Genomic DNA, 23,647 nt, shown 5'->3' with positions numbered 1-23,647 from the left:
GTATGGACCTATACACTAGTGACCACGTCTATGTCACTGCTTGACAGTGGCACAGGAAAATAACATTCCCCACTGTAGTTGTGCTTGACTGTGTATTCTTTACCATTCCTAACTATGTAATACTTTGTAGACACCGGTCACCACAGATGACTACCATGGTGTGCTAAAAGACATTACACATGTGTATGCCTGGCTACAGGGTAGTCACACACACAAACATGCACACACTTGCCAGTATTGTGCATACATGTCTTGCCTATGTAAAGGTAACTAATACAGTGGTATGCATTTGGGGAATGTGCCACAGAACACATACAGTTACACTTACTGATTCCACATCTGAGCTTGGTGACATCACATGACCGATTACTTGCAGTTGGGAGGGGGGAAGAGAGAGGTATAGCAGTTGACAAGGATAAAGGCCAGTGGAAAAGGAGGTATCTCTTTGGAATGCAGCAAAACCCGCTGTCATGACAGGATGCAGACACAAATACACATACAAAACCTATGCTGACGCACACACTCAGGCATTTGCTGAGACACACACACACATACTCACACAGTTGCCAGTGGTGGGATCAAAACTCCTGCTTATCTAAGGATCACTATTACAGTACAGCGCAGTTACGAGATGTGCCACAGAGGTTACACATCCCAAGGCAGTCAGACTGCCTTTCTACAATTGAGGGCAACAACAGGGAGACTGACAGTCATGAAGTACATAGCTGTAGACCTGTGTGTTTAAAGTAGATGTCCATACGGGGAACAGTGGCATGTGCAAGCATAATGTGTGAGCCACCTTGTGAAATGGTACTGAGGTGCAAGTTACAACATGACCTCTCCCGGCTGTGGTAGTAGTTGTCATTATTAACAGGACTGCTACCCTAAGTATATCTCACAATGGTCATATACACAAATTATGCCGCTGTCCATCACCTTACATAGGGCATTTGCTACCAAGCACATTAATGCCATGCGCAGTGATGTCATGGTACGGGTGGCAACAGCTAGACCAAAACAATGAGCCAATGTCCTGCTGTTATTATGAGGTTGTCCAATGTCTGTCAGTCCAGGCTGTCATGACTGAACTATGAGCCTTCAACACAGAACAAATGCATCCATGTTACACGTGTGTGTGGATAATACCTAGGTCACATTTACCCATATAGCCCCATTCCAAGGCAAATGTCCTACACACAGAAGTAACACCCTGACACCTACATGACAATTGCATTGGATGCTTATGCTAACCCGTGCTAGATGTGTGGCTTTAGTAATCCATTTGCACAATGTAGAACCTACAGTGGGGAATACCGACATCTGTGCAGTGAGGAACACCTGGCTGAAGGCTCTGTAGTGCACAATTGCACTACCACCATATAACTCAGATCCAGACATGTGGGCCATAACAGTGGTATGGATCATACCAGGTGGTGGTGTACACATATTCATAAAGGCTATTCACATGTAAAGACCACTACTCTGACATAACGCATCACAGATGAGTCAGGTACAGGTGACAGTGGCAAATGCTGCATTCTAGGTTGTATCCTCATATACATCCACCACCTTGTTCCCAGACTACCAACACACATCCATATGTGGTATGACATAGTATGGTAGACCACCAGATAACCCTCGATTGGTGGACTGTACCTAGGCCTACATCAAGTGGGCAATGTACCCATGTACAGACACAGCTGCATAATGTGTCATGCAATGCAATAATATCACTGCTTGTAACCTGTTCAGTCTTACACATACCAGGGTCCCTCGGATGTTGTCAGCATTAACACGGTCGACTGTTGCTGTACACCAGTAAACAACACCCTCATGGTTGGATATGACCTAACCGTACCTGCCCTGGATATGTACTTCCCACACTCATACAACATATATTATATTACCATAGCTTTCATTTACCTTTCTACATACAGGTGGCTACAGTCATTACACACATGCACATGACAGATAGCATGCTAACATTACGTAAGGTTCGATATCTATGTTGACAGAGGTAATATTCCCTCTCTACTGGTCACCCATGACACCTATCATATCATACAACACTTCATGTGGCATGTATGTCTTTAGACATGTCCACCTAATGCAATGCCTACAAACATACCCAAATAACAGGACCGTAGGACATACACAAGGCCTGTATTAACAGACTCAGGGAAATCCAGCTCTGCACTGTATGTTCCTGAGTAGTCACAGGTGATATGTTCATGACATGTACAGCCTTGTGTGGCCACAGCTCATACATATACCCCATGTCAACAATTGCAAGCCATGCATGCTGTTTGCTGTCTGGACATTAGCCTTAGTACCACCATAGCCAGTGCATGCTGGGGTGAAATGTTTACAAGCCACAGACATCACACTTGCTTGAATGAGTGTACTGCCTAGCTCTAACAGAGCACATTGCTGGCACTCTTCTTGTACACATGAGGTGTGTGTGGCAAATACGATTTGCTCACTGTTGACAATTACAGTGATCTGGTTTCACCATGGCACTGTCAAGTAACAGTTTGGAGGAGCATGACATGGAATAATGCTGTGTGTGTCATGCTGATATGTGCTTTTGTAATATATGTACACTTGGCTACTCAATGAAAGTGGTGGTGTCCTACCAGTTCATGAATACAACATCCATTATGGTGTAATGCTCGGCTATGTTTCACACATGGTGTGGGGAAGGTGTGGAATGTATCCTCTTGACCTGCTAGTGCATGTACTGATGTAGATCACATATGTGTACATGTATTGCTGTTTGTGTAGATTCCATGTGTGTGCAGTGTCTGATGTCTGAAGGTGACTGTTGTCTTAGTACATCATGCTGTTGCAATATAGTCTCAACATTGCCAAATATATATGGTGATATGCTCTAAGTACAGTAAGCCGTACATGAGGTATGGACAGATGTTTGGACATGACTACTAAGTGGTGGGGCTTCTTTGCTGATGAATGATTACCGAGGACAGCTCACTGGTGTGTTACAACCAGTCCTACAATAACCTGTGTACCTGCTGAGGTCAGGTTTTGTTAATTGAAGTGGAAGACAGACAATGTAGCATGCTGTAAGGGTGACACCAAAGGCAAACCCCATGACACCTGTAACAGTAATATCCACCCCGTGCATATATTGTGCATATATCAGCATGGTTGTCAAAGGAAAGAGTCAGTAAGCATTGTACCAAATGTGATAGTGCTGTACTGCTGTAGTACCTATCATGAGATAGGCAGGTGTTTGATTCACACCTCCAGGTTAGTGGCACAGCACAATGCTTCAGAGATCATCCATGTGCAACTAACAATGGGAAAAATCTGCTATTCAAATTATAGCTTGCTACAGATCACCCACCATGTCCCAGGACCCCCACTCCACATTCCTGGAAACACTGGGAAACATAAAGGTCCTACCACCCTGATATTGGGTGATTTTAATTATTCAAACATTAACTGGGAGAACTACTCAAGTACGAACTCCCTGGTCCAACATTTCCTAGAATTTATAAACTCAAACACCCTGGATCAACTGGTTAACACCCCCACCAGAGGTGACAACATATCGGACCTGGTCATCACCAACATGGGGGACCAGTTTTCCACATCGGAGGTCAACCCCTCACTGGTTAGATCTGACCATAAACTAATCACGCTGGATATCCACATTCCACCACCACCCCCGGTCAAAAAAAAAAAAACACTGTGAAAAACTTTTCAAAAACAAATGTCACGTTACTTAAGAGGTGGGAAGTTTCAAAGCCCATGTGCTAAAGGATAACGCTGTCCAAGCTGCAAAATCCTATACTAGTGAACTCTACGGGCACCTACAAGAATGCATGGATCATACTATCCCAAACAAAACCAAGACTCACTCCTCCAAGAAAAGGAAACCAGTTTGGTGGACCCCTCCCATAAACAAGCTATACAATAGAAGGAGGAAACTAGTACAGAAAAGAGTAAAATACCAAGAAGGGAAGACATACCTGATCAGTATCAGCAAGAAACTATGTTCCCTCATAAAATCACCCAAGGCTAGCTTCAAAAGAAAAATTGCCATGGACTCCAAAGATAACCACAAGGCATTTTTTAGCTATGTCAAGAATCTAATTGGCAATTCTCAGATCTGCTCGGAGTTAGTGCAGAATGGCACAAAATACACTGAACCGACTGATATAGTCAACATCCTGGCAGACAGGTTCAGTGCAAACTTCACCCCTCTCTCACCCCCAAAATGGCCCATAACTATACCTGAAGAATGTAGTGCCCCTGAAATCACAGACACTCAGGTTAAAATAGTCCTTTCCAAAGCCAAAAACACAGCATCAATGGGACCGGACGGTGTCCCAGGCTGCGTCCTACACGAGCTCAAAGATGAACTAAACCCTCACCTAAACATACTGTTTAAACTCAGCCTCTCCACAGGCTACATGCCCACAGAGTGGCGCACAGCAACAGTTATTCTGCTCCACAAAGGTGGAGCCACAACGGACCTTGGGAGCTATCACCCTATAAGCCTGACTAGCTTGTTCTACAAAGCTATGGAGCGCATCATCATGGATCTCATTAACAGAGACATTGGAAACCTCCAAACACTGGACCCAACCCAGTTCGGCTTTGTTAAGGGCAGATCATGCCTCCTAAACCTGGTGGAATTCTTTGAGACAGTTACCAAGGCTATAGACGAGCGCAAGGTGGTCCACACAGCCTACCTGGACCTCACAAAGGCCTTCAGCACTATTCCTCACTCAGGTATTATAGACAAGCTCACCAGCCTGAACATAAACCCCTACATCATGAGATGGGTTGCCACCTGGCTCATGGACAGAACCCACATGGTAAGAGTTGCAGGAGCTAGGTCTGACTCTAAACCTGTTACAAGTGGCATTCCCCAGGGCTCAGTCCTAGGACCCCTCCTGTTCGGCATATACTTCTCAGAGGTACAGGCAAGCACAGGAGGACTATGGCTCACCAAGTTTGTAGACAACTGCAAACTAGGTGCTATAATTGACTCTTCGGCTGACAAAGGCATCCTCCAAAAGGGTCTCACTGAGACAGATACCTGGTGTCAAAACCATGGTTTCAAGCTAAATGCCAAAAAGTGCATAGTCATCCCCTTTGGAAAAAACAAAGTACCCACAAACTACCATATAGGTGGTAGCCCCCTAAATATGGAAGATGTAGTAAGGGATCTGGGTACCCAAGTAGATGGTAACCTCTCCTTTGATAATCACATTGCCAAAGTGGTTAGAAAATCCTTCTATGTGGCCCACCTAATCACAAAAGGGTTTGCATCCAGATCAAAAAAGGTCATTGGGCCCCTCTACGCATCACTCATCAGACCCATCATAGAGTACAATGTCCCATTTGGGATGTACCTTACAAGACACCTGAAACAACTGGAAAGACCACAGAAGTTCCAAACCAAGGGGATCACTGGTCTCAAGCAGATGCCCTATGGAGCTCAACTGAAGAAACTCCAGCTGTACTCGGTTGCATACCATCTACTCAGAGGTGATCTCTGCCTGACATACAAGGCCATGTCCAACCCAGAATTGATGGACATGCTTCACCTAAAGAAAACCATATACCCTCAAGCCACATGCTCCAGGGATCTAAACCTCACCACAACAATACATAGGATGTGCTGGAGGGATAGATTCCTGTCCCAGAGACTTCCTATGCTCTGGAACAAGATTCCAATCTACATTAGGCAGAGCTCCTCACTAACCCTCTTCAAGAGAAACTTTAACGAGTGGATGGGAAACAGAAAGTTTACCCCAGGGGATCACTTCAATGGCTCTGCTGGACAGAGGCACAGGGATCTAATCTAAGGGGGCAGCAAAAGCCAACACATTCCAGCTAGGCTTATAAATGCCTTTGGGCAGATAGCCTAGTACCTACCTATGAACCTATAAACAGTACTGGCACGTGTGGGTGTTTGTCCATATATGTCACGTATGATTGGGAATACAACCCACATGTTATCACTTTCCTGAACACTGTTGTTGACACCAGTACAGAGTGAAGTGTAGAAAGAAAGGCATAGGCAGGTGGTTAAACCACACACATGTAAAGTGTCTGTATGTGTGACACAGGTGTATATCTTTGTGAATGCAGGTGTGTGTGTGTGTGTGTGTGTGTGTGTGTGTGTGTGTGTGTGTGTGTGTGTGTGTGTGTGTGTGTGTGCGTGTGTGTATACAGCTGTCCATGTGTATTGCTGTCGGGTTCCTGAAATGAGGCTGTATTTTACCATAGTGAAATGTTAATGTCCCCTCCCCCATCCACTCAAAGCAGTCTAGCATCCCTGTTGATATCATCAATCATAGACGGGCATACTAATCGCCTGTTAACATGTTCACCCTGGGGTGTGACCTGTTATTACATAGCCTACTGATGGAACCCCCTCCCCACATACACTCACTGCACTGTAGTATCCCTGTCGATGTCCTCGATCTTAGGCCATTCCAACTACCTGTACATGTGTAATCTCTGTGGTGCGTCTTGTAATTGTGTAGTACTATAATGATGATATGCACATAGGCAGAGGTTCTCATCCGAACACTGGCAACTGTGTGTGTGTCAGTGTGTGTTACTGTGTCTGGAATCCTTGAGTGTGTGGGTGTGTCTGTGTTTGCATGCTGTCATGGCAGTGGGTATTACTGCTTCCCAATGAGAAGCCAATATTTCCACAGACCTTTATCCTTGTCATCCAGCATACCACTCTTTTACCCACTCCGCGCTCCAGGTAACTATATCTGTGATGTCACCCACTATGGATGTGACAGCTCTGAACACAGTAGCTTACTACACAGCTATCATGCTCTTGGATCATTAGAACAGTAAACATAATTGAAAAATGGGAGAATATAACTGTGATGTGGAAGCTACAAAGTGCATGCAGGTATTGTCATACTGACTGGTGGGTAGTCAACATGTACATATGGGACTGCCACAAACACCAACATCCCCCGGCACATGCAACTACACCTGAAAGAAGAAGGAAGAACATCAAGATCAACATGCTGTTAGTGTTGTTACACATGATACATGCTGTCAAACATACAAAATGTATTCTAAAGCTGCAATACATGGTATGGCTGCTGCCAGTCAACACTATTCAACAATATTAATCTACATTTGTCTACCTAGTATGTCCACCCTGTGCATCAGACCATATGAACATGTCCCTGCACCGATGGTGTGGAGACAGGGATGCGACACAGGCATCATCATATGCACAGGGTGATAATGTTTGCCAGAGGCCTAGGCTGTGCCATTGGATGACATCATGCATGTGTGTTAGGGCCTGTAATATCATTAGGCATGTGTGGATGTTATGCGTGTGTGTGTTGAGGTGCCCTACATTTGATTCCAGTGTGTGTGTATGCATGCACACAGGTCTGGCATGTGGCTGGCCTACACAGGGGTAATATTGATAGCTGCAGACTGTACAAGGCAGGTGTCACAGTTCATGGTGTCTGGCCATGGCCATGTGACCTGCACCTGCCAGGGGTTGCATGGGCACTACCAGGCAGAGGTCCAGATTGGGTACCATCTGATGACACATGTCCACTGGAGTTGTGTCCCTGTTGGGACCATCCAGGTGCAGGTGCACATAGCTTGCTGTGTCCTGGTGTGGACTGCAAAGTACCAGCAGCACTGCTGCTGCTACCACCACTATGGGAGTGGTCATGTGCAGTAGCATGTTCATGTAGACCTTCAACAGGTGATGTAGCTGGCCTACGTCCACGTGCCCGACGCCTCACTTCCACCAGATGTTTCAGCACAGACATTCCACACTCGAGGATTGACATGCCACAGTCAAGAACTCTCACCAAGTCACCCAATCGTCTATCCAAAACATCTGCAAGATAATGGTGAGCATTTGCAAGTACCTGGATGTTGTCAGTTAATGAACGGACTGCAGCCCTCTGAAGCCTCAGACCGTCCATGTTGTGCCGTTCAGCACATGCCTGTGCCTCCATTACAGCCTGAAACATGCGTCTGGTGACTCCAGCTGATGTGCTTGGTCTCGCAGGGGCATGTTGGCCAGTGGTCATCCTACAAGCAGTGCTGGGCACATGCCTGTGTGGGACATCACCATTCTGTTGACTGGGATCATTGTGTGCAGGCACACTTTCCATAGTCACCACACTCCTGTTCCATGCTACCACCTGCCAACTGTCCTTCCTCTATGGCCGGTGGTGATAGGGTATGTGCAGGCAGGGGAACTGTGTATGAGGATGAGGGGGAGACAAGTGGAATGGCAACCAACGGCACAGATTCAGCCCCTGACAACCCTGCCTGCACCTGAGTCATACTATCATCATCACTGCTAGAGTCTGTGGAGACACTAACATCAGGTGGACCGCAGGATGGCAGTGCACCTACATCAACACCTGTGAGGGGAAGACAAGAACTGTACATTACAAGTTATACCAGGCACACAGACACACAGACAGATACAAACACAGACACAAAGACCGAGACACACTGAGACACACAGACACACATGCTACATGCAGGTGATATGGTGGATGGCATTCAGCTAAGACAATTATAGTTTCAGCTTAGGAAATTATAGTGGTAGTTATAATACATTAAACAAAGAAAGAAAAAACGTTATGCTGAAGTCCCAGGTACTAAAATAATAAAATCCAAGGAACAATAAGTAATAGGACACTGCCAAGATAAATCCAGTTAAAAACCTTTTATTGGATGTGGCGCGGTAAGCGCCGATAGCCCTTCATCAGACATAGTTTCAATACAATAAAACAGTCTTTATTTAAAATACATAGCAGCCAATCATTTTACAAACACCACTATTTTCTAGGGCGCGTTTAACAGGTAATACATCATTTAGACCTGGTGGTCTATGAGCTCTCAAATCAACAATCCACTTAGATTCTGCTAAGGCTGTCCTATGCTTAACATCCCCCCCTCTATCATTGACCATAATATTAGTTATGCATCTAAATTTAAAACAATGTGTAGGATTCTGGCTTATGTGTCTGTAAAGAGCATTACCTATATCAAGGTTCCTAATGCTACTAAGATGTTGCAAAATTCTGACTTTTAGCATATTGTTAGTCATTCCAACATAAAAACATGTACATTTCTCACAATTCGCCATGTAAACCAGGTGTTTAGTCCTACAAGTTGCCCTTCCCTTAAAATGAAAAATTCTACTTAAATCAGGATGCTTAAAATCAGTGTCCCCCCTAATGTACTCACAAGCCTTACATTTACCACATGGGTGTGTACCTACACTCAAAATTGGTTCCATTCTTTTTTCTAAATGTACTTCCTTACACAATAACTCTTTCAAGTTCTTATTTCTTCTGTATATAAATTTAGGATATTCTCCTACTATATCTTTCAACCCTATATCACTGGTTAATATATTCCAATTTTTCTGTACTATCTGGCAAATATCTTTGATGTTGTTACCATATGTAAACAGCACATTCATCTTTCTTTCCTGTTTATTTTCGCCTGTGCTTTCTTGTCTACCTCTATTATTCCTATTTAACCATGGCTTATATCTGGTCTCCCTATATTGTCTTCCATTGTCCATGGTTCTATCTATCATGGGTTTTTTGTATCCTCTGTTTAAGAGGTGTTGCTCTAATTTAAGCATTTCTTCTTCACAGCATGCATCCTCAGAACATATCCTGGATATCCTGCCAATCTGACTGTCTATGATGTTAGGAAAGATATGTCTCGGATGCATGCTGTCAAAGGATAGCAAAGTATTTTGCCAGCAGTCCTTTCTATACAGTTTAGATGTAAATCCTTCTCTTGTTTGCTCTATACAAACATCCAAAAAATCTATCTTATCAAACGATGTTTTTGCACTAAAGGTCAAGAAGGTCGTTGTTGTATGTAAGAAAGCTAGGAACTTTTCAAAGGTGGACATGTCACCGTCCCACAAAATAAACACATCGTCCACAAATCTGGCATATAGAGCTATTTGTTTGTTCCATTCCTGATTTTTCAGAATCTCTAAAGTCTCCCATTTGGAAAGCACCATATTTGCATGTGTTAGCACAGGGTGCCCATGGCAACCCCCCGTGCTTGCCTATACAAGGAACCAGGTCCTATAAAGACATTGTTAAGCAGCACCAGTGACAATAAACATTCCACTGTAGTCCTCATCTGTTCTGTAGCTCCTAGTTTAACTATAACTTCACCAACTGCTTGTATACCATAGTCATGTTCAATGACAGTGAATAGGCTATTGACATCTAATGTAACCATCAACAGTCGCTTACTCTCTAACTTTTTCACCTTAGCTAACTGTTCCAAAATTGTCCTGTGTCCCTCAATATATTATCTAATTTCCCCAAATAGGGTTTCAAGGTAAACTCTAACCAAATGGAATATTTTCAGTGACCCCTCTGCCCAAACTATCGTCTGAGTGGTGGGTCACTGAGGTATGGATCTTAGGTAATGCCTTAAAATGGGTGTTACTGGTTTGTCAATTTTCAAAACTCATAAGTCTCTTTTGTTATCTTCATTTCTTCCAGCATTTCTAATAATGTTCTATGTACCTTCTCTATAATGATTTTTACTTGTAAAGGATTAATTCTTTCATAGGCTCCTTCCATGGACAAAGTTTCTCTCAATTTTTTGTCATACCATTCAGTGTCCAATATCACTATTGCCTCCCTTTATCAGCTGTTTTTATTGTTATTTCCTTATTATTCATGAGATCCTGCAATGCTTGTTTTTGTGACATAGTCAAATTATGGTAATGACTGGTGTTCTTGTTATCAAAATATTTAAACAAGTCATTTTCACACCCATTCAAAAAGAGATTGAGGGAAGGTGTCAAATTTGGAACAAAACTACTTGGTTTTTTTGGGACTATACTTTCACCCATTTGACTGTCAAACATCAATTTTAAAGCAACATTTCTACAAAACATTATTAGATCAAAGATAGCATCACTATATGCACATGCTCTACTTGGCACAAATGTTAGTCCCTTGTTGAGAACTTGTAGTTCATCCACACTTAACAGAACCTAGATAAATTATATACAATATGTGTATCACCAACAGTCACTGCATAGTCCTTCTGTTTGTCCATATTTCTGTCCTCGCTCAGTGATCTTTTCCCATTTCCTTTCTTCTTCACTGGAGCAGGAAGAGTTCCCAAAACGCGAACATGCAACATGCCTGAGTGGTCTTGGGACGAGCACCTAGGTGATGCTGTTCAGTGTTGTTTTCATGTACTGCTTCAGTATTGATGGTATCGTCGGTATTAGCCCCTGTAAATACATCACCTGTTGAACGAAAACTGAATGCCTCCTTTGTAACACCCATGACATCTCGAAAGAAGGTTCCATAGAGGTATTTCCATTGTCCACATTATTCACTGTTTTCGTAGTTTCGTAGGCCCCAAGCGCCACTCTCCGATAGCTGCATATTCACCCTCACCTTCCTCTGAGGCGAGTCGTATTTACAGCATCTCTCCGTCGTTGGAAATTCCGTGTAGTTTCTCTTTCCTAACTACCTCTTTCTGAGGTACAAGTGGTGGAAACGCAAACAGTTGATGGTATCTGTTCATTGTTGTTCAACACCACCGACACCGATCGTCGCTTGTTTCCTGCTGTTCCTCCTTGGCCGCTTCCTCTCGTCACTGACGTCCTCTGATGACGTTTAAGGCTCCTTGACACCTATCGCTTGTCGCCAAACAAAGATGTTGCCACTAACAAAGTCTGAATAGTCCCTTTTAATTTTGGCAAGCTTGGTTTCTCGAAGTTATCTGCTTTTTGCCAAAAGTTGTTGTGTTGTAATTAATCTCATTTTATTCTTATTGTTCGGATACTCCATGGCAAGTCTGTTGTAAAGTAGGGATACCTCTGACTTCAGGGCTTCCAGCTCTGAAGCAAAAAACTGTATAAGTAATCTCATGTATTCCATACTGGTATTCAGATTTAGCTCTTGCCATTTCGCCAAAAGCTCAGGATACCTATCACCCTGAGCTGGCATGCATAATATCCTCATTCCTCTAGGGACTATTCCATAACTAATGCAGGCTTCCAAATGAAAAGCCTGCCATTGCAAGCGTTGCATCCTGCCTGCTTTAAAGTTCCAGTCCCTCAGTAGCTCCTCAAAAGTTTTATCAACAGCTACAGGAATAATACTATTAGGCAATCCCTCCTTTTGAACAATAAAGCCCAAATTAAGGAGTGGGTTACCTTTGTCTGTTAACTGTTTTTCTCTGTTACCAAATAGAATCTCACTCGGAGTCTTAACTCTGGATTCAGTAGCAAGGCTTCTTTCAGTAAATTCAGTAACAAAACCTCTTTCAGTATTCTCAGCAGGCATAACGTTTATCACCGAAACAGTCAATTAAACAAAGAAAGAAAAACGTTATGCTGAAGTCCCAGGTACTAAAAATAATAAAATCCAAGGAACAATAAGTAATAGGACACTGCCAAGATAAATCCAGTTAAAAACCTTTATTGGATGTAAAACTTCGGGATAGCCCTTCATCAGACATAGTTTCAATACAATAAAACAGTCTTTATTTAAAATACATAGCAGCCAATCATTTTTTACAAACACCGCCTATTTTTTTGGGGGTTTAACAAATAATACATCATTTAGACCTGGTGGTCTATGAGCTCTCAAATCAACAATCCACTTAGATTCTGCTAAGGCTGTCCTATGTAACATCCCCCTCTATCATTGACCATAATATTAGTTATGCATCTAAATTTAAAACAATGTGTAGGATTCTGGCTTATGTGTCTGTAAGTAGCATTACCTATATCAAGGTTCCTAATGCTACTAAGATGTTGCAAAATTCTGACTTTTAGCATATTGTTAGTCATTCCAACATAAAAACATGTACATTTCTCACAATTCGCCATGTAAACCAGGTGTTTAGTCCTACAAGTTGCCCTTCCCTTAAAATGAAAAATTTACTTAAATCAGGATGCTTAAAATCAGTGTCCCCCCTAATGTACTCACAAGCCTTACATTTACCACATGGGTGTGTACCTACACTCAAAATTGGTTCCATTCTTTTTCTAAATGTACTTCCTTACACAATAACTCTTTCAAGTTCTTATTTCTTCTGTATATAAATTTAGGATATTCTCCTACTATATCTTTCAACCCTATATCACTGGTTAATATATTCCAATTTTTCTGTACTATCTGGCAAATATCTTTGATGTTGTTACCATATGTAAACAGCACATTCATCTTTCTTTCCTGTTTATTTTCGGCCTGTGCTCTTGTCTACCTCTATTATTCCTATTTAACCATGGCTTATATCTGGTCTCCCTATATTGTCTTCCATTGTCCATGGTTCTATCTATCATGGGTTTTTTGTATCCTCTGTTTAAGAGGTGTTGCTCTAATTTAAGCATTTCTTCTTCACAGCATGCATCCTCAGAACATATCCTGGATATCCTGCCAATCTGACTATCTATGATGTTAGGAAAGATATGTCTCGGATGCATGCTGTCAAAGGATAGCAATATTTTGCCAGCAGTCCTTTCTATACAGTTTAGATGTAAATCCTTCTCTTGTTTGCTCTATACAAACATCAAAAATCTATCTTATCAAGCGATGTTTTGCACTAAAGGTCAAGAAGGTCGTTGTTGTATGTAAGAAAGCTAGGAACTTTTCAAAGGTGGACATGTCCCACCGTCCCAAAATAAACACATCAGCCCACAAATCTGGCATATAGAGCTATTTGTTTGTTCCATTCCTGATTTTTCAGAATCTCTAAAGTCTCCCATTTGGAAAGCACCATATTTGCGTATGTGTTAGCACAGGGGGTGCCCATGGCAACCCGTGCTTGCCTATACAAGGAACCAGGTCCTATAAAGACATTGTTAAGCAGCACCAGTGACAATAAACATTCCACTGTAGTCCTCATCTGTTCTGTAGCTCCTAGTTTAACTATAACTTCACCAACTGCTTGTATACCATAGTCATGTTCAATGACAGTGAATAGGCTATTGACATCTAATGTAACCATCAACAGTCGCTTACTCTCTTTTTCACCTTAGCTAACTGTTCCAAAATTGTCCTGTGTCCTCAATATATTATCTAATTTCCCAAATAGGGTTTCAAGGTAAACTCTAACCAAATGGAAATGTTTTCAGTGACCCACCCTCTGCCCGAAACTATCGGTCTGAGTGGTGGGTCACTGAGGGATTTATGGATCTTAGGTAATGCCTTAAAAATGGGTGTTACTGGTTTGTCAATTTTCAAAAACTCATAAGTCTCTTTTGTTATCTTCATTTCTTCCAGCATTTCTAATAATGTTCTATGTACCTTCTCTATAATGATTTTTACTTGTAAAGGATTAATTCTTTCATAGGCTCCTTCCATGGACAAAGTTTCTCTCAATTTTTTGTCATACCATTCAGTGTCCAATATCACTATTGCCCCTCCTTTATCAGCTGTTTTTATTGTTATTTCCTTATTATTCATGAGATCCTGCAATGCTTGTTTTTGTGACATAGTCAAATTATGGTAATGACTGGTGTTCTTGTTATCAAAATATTTAAACAAGTCATTTTCACACCCATTCAAAAAGAGATTGAGGGAAGGTGTCAAATTTGGAACAAAACTACTTGGTTTTTTTGGGACTATACTTTCACCCATTTGACTGTCAAACATCAATTTTAAAGCAACATTTCTACAAAACATTATTAGATCAAAGATAGCATCACTATATGCACATGCTCTACTTGGCACAAATGTTAGTCCCTTGTTGAGAACTTGTAGTTCATCCACACTTAACAGAACCTTAGATAAATTATATACAATACCATGTGTATCACCAACAGTCACTGCATAGTCCTTCTCGGTGCTTGTCCATATTTCTGTCCTCGCTCAGTGATCTTTTCCCATTTCCTTTCTTCTTCACTGGAGCAGGAAGAGTTCCCAAAAGCATAACATGCCCTGAGTGGTCTTGGGACGAGCACCTAGGTGATGCTGTTCAGTGTTGTTTTCATGTACTGCTTCAGTATTGATGGTATCGTCGGTATTAGCCCCTGTAAATACATCACCTGTTGAACGAAAACTAAATGCCTCCTGGTTCCTTGTATAGGCAAGCACGGGGGGTTGCCATGGGCACCCTAACACAACTACCTACACAAATATATGGTGCTTTCCAAATGGGAGACTTTAGAGATTCTGAAAAATCAGGAATGGAACAAACAAATAGCTCTATATGCCAGATTTGTGGACGATGTGTTTATTTTGTGGGACGGTGACATGTCCACCTTTGAAAAGTTCCTAGCTTTCTTACATACAACAACGACCTTCTTGACCTTTAGTGCAAAAACATCGTTTGATAAGATTTTTTGGATGTTTGTATAGAGCAAACAAGAGAAGGATTTACATCTAAACTGTATAGAAAGGACTGCTGGCAAAATACTTTGCTATCCTTTGACAGCATGCATCCGAGACATATCTTTCCTAACATCATAGATAGTCAGATTGGCAGGATATCCAGGATATGTTCTGAGGATGCATGCTGTGAAGAAGAAATGCTTAAATTAGAGCAACACCTCTTAAACAGAGGATACAAAAAACCCATGATAGATAGAACCATGGACAATGGAAGACAATATAGGGAGACCAGATATAAGCCATGGTTAAATAGGAATAATAGAGGTAGACAAGAAAGCACAGGCGAAAATAAACAGGAAAGAAAGATGAATGTGCTGTTTACATATGGTAACAACATCAAAGATATTTGCCAGATAGTACAGAAAAATTGGAATATATTAACCAGTGATATAGGGTTGAAAGATATAGTAGGAGAATATCCTAAATTTATATACAGAAGAAATAAGAACTTGAAAGAGTTATTGTGTAAGGAAGTACATTTAGAAAAAAGAATGGAACCAATTTTGAGTGTAGGTACACACCCATGTGGTAAATGTAAGGCTTGTGAGTACATTAGGGGGGACACTGATTTTAAGCATCCTGATTTAAGTAGAATTTTTCATTTTAAGGGAAGGGCAACTTGTAGGACTAAACACCTGGTTTACATGGCGAATTGTGAGAAATGTACATGTTTTTATGTTGGAATGACTAACAATATGCTAAAAGTCAGAATTTTGCAACATCTTAGTAGCATTAGGAACCTTGATATAGGTAATGCTCTTTACAGACACATAAGCCAGAATCCTACACATTGTTTTAAATTTAGATGCATAACTAATATTATGGTCAATGATAGAGGGGGGGATGTTAAGCATAGGACAGCCTTAGCAGAATCTAAGTGGATTGTTGATTTGAGAGCTCATAGACCACCAGGTCTAAATGATGTATTACCTGTTAAACCCGCCCTAGAAAATAGGCGGGTGTTTGTAAGAAAATGATTGGCTGCTATGTATTTTAAATAAAGACTGTTTTATTGTATTGAAACTATGTCTGATGAAGGGCTATCCCGAAAGCGCTTACATCCAATAAAAGGTTTTTAACTGGATTTATCTTGGCAGTGTCCTATTACTTATTGTTCCTTAGTTATAATACATCCCTGAGTTGCACACAACAGCATGCATGTGGTATAGCAGACGGCTTGCACCTTACATAATTATAGTGGTGGAGAGCATACATAACTGTATTGCACCATTTGTGTTAGTAGCCTATGCCCCATACCTGCAACACAATGCATGCACTTTGCACCATTGCGCTGCACTACCATAGTGTGTGTAACATACACCACATGTTAACAGACCATCACTGACCTTTGTACATCTGACACTGATGCTTTGTGTTGGCCACTGCCCCTATGTATGAGGACATGAGCAGTATGATATGTCGACTGCATACTATGTTTGCCTGAGCCCTAGCTTGCATATCTCCCCCAAAGCAGTGCATGTCTGTTCAACATTATTCCTCCTACCCCTGAGTTGAGTGTAGACATTGTGCATGAGGCTGTACACACATGTTTGACATAGCTGTCCCTACTTTGTAATGGTGCCACAGACCAGCGCAGGTTTACAGTACACCGACCTGCTGTGTGGCATATGACCTTGCCAATCACATGTAGTATGACATGTATTCTGCTGACATGTTGAATGACATGCATAAATGTTTAACACAATGATGTACTTTCCAATCTATAGTACGGTAATGGTGTCCCAATGCAGGGATGTGTTATACTAACATGGGCCTTCAGCTGATGCAATGTTGTCTGTCCACCGTCCAAATATGCAGGGACATACTGCACATTAAGCTGATGTGCATAGCCATTGCAAGGCATCATGTGGCTTCACAATTGCTATACAGTGTGAACTACTGACACAGTTCATTGCCATGACTATGTTCACATACAATACATATCTAATGTGGAATGTGACCCATGTCACCGAGATGTATACACAATAAACCCTAATGTGGAATGTGTGACACAGGTCATAGAAGGGTATATGGATGACACCCCTGCACATCTGCAACCATATTACTGATACCTGGCAATTATGCCCACACATGGCTAACGTACAAGTACTCTATGTCCCACATTCCATCTGTGTACCTCTCACACACACACATGAGGAGCAGGCATGACAGTGATGCCTGACACCAGCAAGGTGACTGTACTGCATCTGGGCTTGATGTGGATGAATGTGTATGTTGTGCAACGCATGTATGTATTTGGATACTGTATAGGTGAATGCTTCCATGTCGTGAAACACTTCAGATGTTCAAGACATGTTATGTGGTGGTGTCATGTTATGCCTACACAAGCTGTGCACAAGCCTGTATGATGTTTAGTGTTTCACATCTGCAATATCACCATTACACAAAGGCCATAGTTGTATTGTGTCGAGTCAATGCACAACAGGGTGTACACACATTTACATAACTTCTACTGTGTGTTTTGCTTCATGTCTCTTGCCATCCTCCATGGCCTTGTGTACACATGTTCAGTCCAAAGGTTGTGATGGCCATCTTATTTCACATGCCTATGTTATCCCATATGACATACACCCATAGATGTCATATGCTCTACTGAGGACAAGGTTATGCAGATAAAGGGTAGTATGTAAGGGACGTGAGACATGTTTTGCAGGATAGTTGAGCAGTGTTGCAGTCAGCCCACTACATGTCATGGACATGTCTGATAGCACATGACATTGTGTGACATTCATAGCAAGGGTATACTCCAAAAGGGTGTACCCTGTGGTCCGGTCATACTCCAGCTCCAACACATTTAGTGTGTTTGCACACATATGCTCTCTGCACAGTACTGTTCATATTCCCAACATGTGTAATGCTGATATGTAGTGCTTGTCCCTACAGTGGAACACACCTCCACCATTGTATTCACTGTTGTCCACACATCTGGCAATGACAGTTTGGAAGGTTTAGTATAGGTATTTCATATAGTATTCAGTTGTTTCACATAGGTAAACAGTGTGATGCATTGCAGGTCTGACCAGTGTCCATCACCAGGACCACCATACATTATGGGTATGTGTGTTATGGCAGATAGCATGCAATTAATATGTTCCATGCATTATCAAGCCTGGTAAATAATAACAATCTCACCTGACACAGGCTGCTGTCACTACAAAACACCAGAGGTACCTTAACAGGAGTGTTACAGCAGTAAGATCATTATCCACACCTGTGTGGTAGCTACAGGGTGTAATGTCTATGTTAGCACATAAGCCAGTACAATACACTATACTATGGAGTATGCAAATCTGTGCATACATAAAGTAGCAGATCAAAGTATGTGGCATATGTGCATACATGCCTTGCATATGATGTTACATTACATATTGTACAGTAACACATGTAACTATGTGATATATGGTTGTATTTTATGTGCAGTAGTGACTTACCAGGTAACTCCAGGCTTGGTGGTTGAGAGACACCCACCTCCACAATACCAGCTAAAGCTTGTGGATGGAGGTCTGCAGGTGTCCCCAGGTTGGCCAGTAGCTCCTCGGTACATGTGAGTGGGGGCTGGGTGAGTGCCCCCCCACCTGTTGCACCTTGTTCCCTGGTGATTGCATTAGCACATTGTTTTGTCCATCTTATCAGGTCAGTGCAGTGTCAGCGCACCTGCTGATAGGTGTGATTGTGACCACCATCATCATTTACCCTCCTGCAGAGTTTCTCCCACAAGCCATCCGGCTGCTGTACATGCTGGGGCACATGGCTGAAGAGCATTGTGTAGTTGTTGAGGAGGTATGGAATGAGCACCTCATCCTCCAAGTGGCTGTATGGTGGCAGTCTGCTATGTGGCATACCTGGAAGACATAACGGTGGAGACAGGCCACAGTAACTCACAGAGAAGTACAGCAGTACAGCTGAACATACATGTGTATCACATTTATCAAGATTACAAATACATCTTTGTAGATCTGCATGACACTAACACCACTGACATGTATAAGTCACACACATTTGACACCTACTAGTGATGTGATGTTATCGCCATATATGTGTGTGTCATGTGATGACATTGCTCATACACCATGTGATGCTGTTTTGAAGTGGGCATGTCTGTTTACCTGTAGTGGTGTCTTTACCTATCAGCACATGCCTGGATGTGATCACATTAATGCAAGTGACCTTATTGTTGTGTATATGCCACATATATAGTCATATATAGCCGTTATGGACATGACCTGTGACCCTGCAGACTTGCAAGCATGTATGTGTTTTGCCATATACATATACATGGCACTGTACAGCTGTGTAACATCCTGCCATATACTGCCTGTGTTGCACATGTGTAACACATGGGGCAATAGCTAGCCTGATGGCATTTGCAGGGCTGGATATCAACTATGGCATGTATGGTCATAGTGATCTAGTAGGCTATATGCCCTGGGCCATTTATGAGCCTATGCAGACAGGTTACCTAGCTGTAGATAACAGACAGGTAAGTTTCAGTGGCCAGTTCAAGCAGTGCCACAGAACTGATACACATGGTTAATCATATATTTGGCATGCGGTCATCACACCATGTCACAGAGAGGGGCGATGTGCAGCTTTGCTGGACAGGATGCATAGTATGGCAAGAGTATGTTAAGTGTATGGGACAGGGATATGTCAGGCATGTTGTGATCCTTGTACTAGAAAGGTGGATGTCCATGATGTATGTGTTTATTTGGGATCAGGATATGTTAAGTGTATCATGTCCAACACCTCTGGGTTGGACATGGCTTTATTCAGGGTAGGCTGCATGCTAGGTAATGCAGTTAAGTATTGTGAAGGGCAGTGTAGGCCATCTACACATGGGCAATAACCCTTAAAGGAAATATTTGATCTATTATGGGTGACATGGGTGTTGACTATGGCTGAGCAGTTATCTCTATATTCATGGATGGCACCCTGTCATGATTAGGGGTGCCACATATATCTACCTGTCTTTTGTGGTGACATAACTATCAAAGGGAAGTACTGTCCAGCTGCATGCTTTACACACAGTTGCCATTATGTTGACCACTGCCTAGGTGGTAGTTAATGGGTACAGGGTTTGTTACATAGGGGATGACAATGCAATAAGTAGCTGTCAGATTGTGGCCATACATCACACACCACACATCTGACCCACTAAGGCCCTTCTGTATGTTGAACGCAGCACACAATGAGTCGACTATTGCTTCTAGTTCATAGTCATTTGCAGACATCAATAGGTTGATGCCTTCTGTGTTAGTCTATGTGGTATAGATAACAAAAAGGGGGAGTACCAGGAATGACCCCTGTATTACTGTGGCTGGCACTGGTTTGATGTGCGTGTTTTCATCAGACACCTTCTGTAGTGTGGGTTCTGCCAGCAGTCCAGTTGCCAACCACTCCTGTGACATAAGAATATACACCTAGTTTACTGAGTGTAGCTGGAACACAGTATGGGTGATGGTGTCCAGTGACCTGGCAAGGTCATGATATGCAGTGTAAATAAACCATACTGTCATCTACTTCTGTACCAAGTACATCAATTACACTGGCCACGGTTCATGGCCATACAGACCAGACTCAGCAGGGTAGTTGTGCACTATGTCCCATTATCAATGGTGTCTGTCTCCCCCTTTGCGGGGTGTGATAACTGTTGCTGTGCACAATTCGGTGTGTACACAGCCTAATATGGAGTTATGATTGAACATGATGTGCATGTGGATAACTGAATGTTCCTACATTTGTATAGGATACACCCTGGGATGTTGACAGGTCCCATGAAAGCTGTATGTATGGCATTATAGAGTGCAGCTTCTACCTGCATAGTCATTAGTACAGGGACCTTGTAGTGTACATGGATATATTACTAAGTGTGCCTGTTGGGGGTGGGGGGGAGGTGGGAGTGGGTTTAGGTTCTCCAAGACCCTATCTGGATGAATGGGTGCTATTTCTGTAGGTGCAGTACTTCCCATGCCATAGTGCTGTGCAGCACAGCAGGTCTTGTCATTGCCATTACGATTAACGACACAGCTATAGAATGCTCTGTGCTTGGCCTCATAATATTTGGCTGATTGGTTTCACAGTAACTTTGTGTGGTTTTTATATGGTGTATCTGCATCTTACTGAGGCTGAACAGGGATCATCTACACTCATGTGTAGGTGATCCCTGTTCAACCTCAGTAAGATGCAGAGGGATCACCTACACTCATGTGTGTTCACTCTTGCAACAGTTACTACCTTCTGTGGTACAGTTTAAAGTATGGCACCACCAGTTTGCCTTCGTGTTTGTGTTGGGTTGACTCCTGGTTCTGTTTCAATGGCACAATCACTGCACATATGTGACTGCGTATGGTTCATTTGTGTAGGATTCAGCATTTGCACATGCATTGTCCATCCGCATGGGTGCCATGGCACTCACCACTCTTCTTTTAGGAACCATAACATTGGCATTGGAGACTAACTATGTGTAGCATACTGTTAGCCCAGTTAGTGTGACTACTGTGATCCAGGTCAGTGGGGTCGATGAAATCCAACATGCATTGAGCGCAGGTGTTGGTACATGAGGAGTCTTACCAGTTCATAATGGAATAGTTGAGAGTAGCCAATATTATGGTTCTGTCTCAGACCTAATCTTCCCCATTACAGCACATTATGACAGTTGGGAAGTCCGCGGCCTGGTGGGTGATCTGTCTCAAGGTGCATTTTGAATTTCACTGTGGCACAAAGGTAGTTGCTCAGCATAATGCATCTGATGTTATGCAAGTGCAATTAGCGTGGGGGTGTACATATCCTTCAGGCATATGGACACACCTGCGGTCTATGTGATCCAATAAAGGATAATGGGCAAAAGGTGAGGTATGTGTTATAAAATGGTCGTGCAGGTGTGGTCTACAGAGCATTGAAACATGTCTCAGCCACTGCACAGATATGCTCTCCATGTTAGGGACTGACATATGTGTGTCTGTATAGTGTTTCTGACATGTATCATTGAGTAGCGAGACCCGCAGTTTATTGCTTGGCTGCCCCTGTAACAGCAGTGGACTCTCACCTGAACCATGCATGATGAAGGCACTATAGTGGAAGCATGAGCGCTAGGCTGTATCCAGATTCCCAGGGGTGACAGATGCAGGCCCTGTTTGGCAAAGCATCATGCTCTGTCAACCATGTTATCCCAGGATGACAGACACTGGATACCCTGCAACATGCACCACTACACTAGACAATTTTGGAATACAATCCTTTCGTCCCTGTACTGCAGTATCATTCTGGCCAATGGCAGAATGCTACCCAGGCCTTGGGACATACCTGCATGGGCTACAAGACCTGACAGTTTCTACATGTGTTTCCATGCAGTCCATGCTACTGCATCACAGGTCCTGCACAACAACATGGAATATGCTAGAGCCATGTGTATAGTTCAAAAGGTGGTCTGAGTGTATGAGTATGTGGCTAATCATGGCAGACAGGCAGCTGCCAGTATGTATGCCCTCGTATAGGTCAGTGTGTAACATAGTGCTAGGGTCTGCATTCACAAATGAGTACTGTTGGGCATGTTTCCAGTCATGTGTTCAGAGGTGTGGCACAATTATGCAAACCATGTCATACAGTTTATATATTTTGGTGTTTGTCTCTTCCTGCTTGGGGGGGGGTCACTTGTTTGGTGCATCTGTGAATGTGTGAGATTTCCGGTAGTGTGTGTGGGTGTCCTTACTGTGTTCTGGTAAGGGTATGTGTTGGTTGTGTTGATGAGCTGCATGTGTTAACCTACACCTCATGACTGTCCAGTCCAGTCATGGCTGTAGACTTGACTGCCTTCCAGCTTACCCCTGTAGCTGCATCTCAGACAATGTGTGTTTGGTGTTAGGTGGGTTTGGCAGTGAACATGGCATAGAGATTATATTCCCCCAGGATGGCCACATACACAAAGCTGACATTAATAAACACCAGTAGCTGACTAGTGGACATGCCTGTATGTGCAGTCAGTACAACAAGTACCAAGTACTGTATTTAGTTTATTTATTGCCTATGAAGATGTTTTAGACAGTGATGCTCACATGTAAATATTTGTGTTATGGATGTGACAACACTGGCTATTACAGAAACATTGTAGCTACCTTTAGCAGCAATCCTTCTCTGAGGAGCACATCACATCCTGTTAGTTGATTACAGATGATGCAAGTGTCTACAGGTCTGTTTCCTTCTCTGGGTATATACTCACATATCCA

The sequence above is a fragment of the Protopterus annectens genome, chromosome 4.part0, assembly GCF_019279795.1.
Source record: "Protopterus annectens isolate FY-2018-M chromosome 4.part0, PAN1.0, whole genome shotgun sequence".
NCBI classification, from domain to species: Eukaryota; Metazoa; Chordata; order Ceratodontiformes; family Protopteridae; genus Protopterus; species Protopterus annectens.
The sequence above is the reverse complement of the archived record's forward strand: the minus strand, read 5'-3'. Positions refer to the sequence as shown.